This window comes from Myotis brandtii, unplaced genomic scaffold, assembly GCF_000412655.1.
Source record: "Myotis brandtii unplaced genomic scaffold, ASM41265v1 scaffold703, whole genome shotgun sequence".
NCBI lineage: Eukaryota > Metazoa > Chordata > Mammalia > Chiroptera > Vespertilionidae > Myotis > Myotis brandtii.
In genome coordinates this window covers 682,916-683,243 of record NW_005370760.1, presented here as the reverse complement: position 1 = coordinate 683,243, position 328 = coordinate 682,916, and the positions used below count along the sequence as shown (strand labels likewise).

Here is a 328-nt window from a genome sequence, read left to right as displayed (position 1 = left end):
CGCTCACCTTTACCTCACTTCTCGGCCACGACTCAGGCAGCGGCCAGCAGGCCTGAACGCAGGTAACAGGTGGCTGGTGTTACTTACCTGTCTCCACCTCTCATCCTCCTCCGTGGGACACACAGTGCGGCGGCTGACTCCACACTGAAGCAGCCCAGGGGCCACCATCAAGTCCTCCGCAAAGCTCAAAGCAGAAGAGAGAAAAATCAAGGGCAGCTTCCTCTTAAAAGCTTAAAAAAAAAAGAAAACAAAGAAGGGCCCCCAACCCGTTCCCGAGAGTGGCCAGCGCAGCCTCATGCACCCCGGGCGCCACAGCCGCCTTCGTCCT

At 57.9% G+C, this 328-nt stretch overlaps 1 long non-coding RNA gene across 3 annotated transcripts in view; it reads right to left on the bottom strand.

The window, feature by feature from the left end:
- The window catches only part of LOC106724073, a 16,246-nt gene extending 15,924 nt beyond the window's left edge, over window positions 1-322 (bottom strand). For all 3 annotated transcript variants that reach the window (XR_001359826.1, XR_001359824.1, XR_001359825.1), the window contains exon 1: window positions 88-322. This is a non-coding gene — a long non-coding RNA (uncharacterized LOC106724073). The remainder of the gene's footprint in view (window positions 1-87) is intronic.
- Between the last annotated feature and the right edge of the window lie 6 nt (window positions 323-328).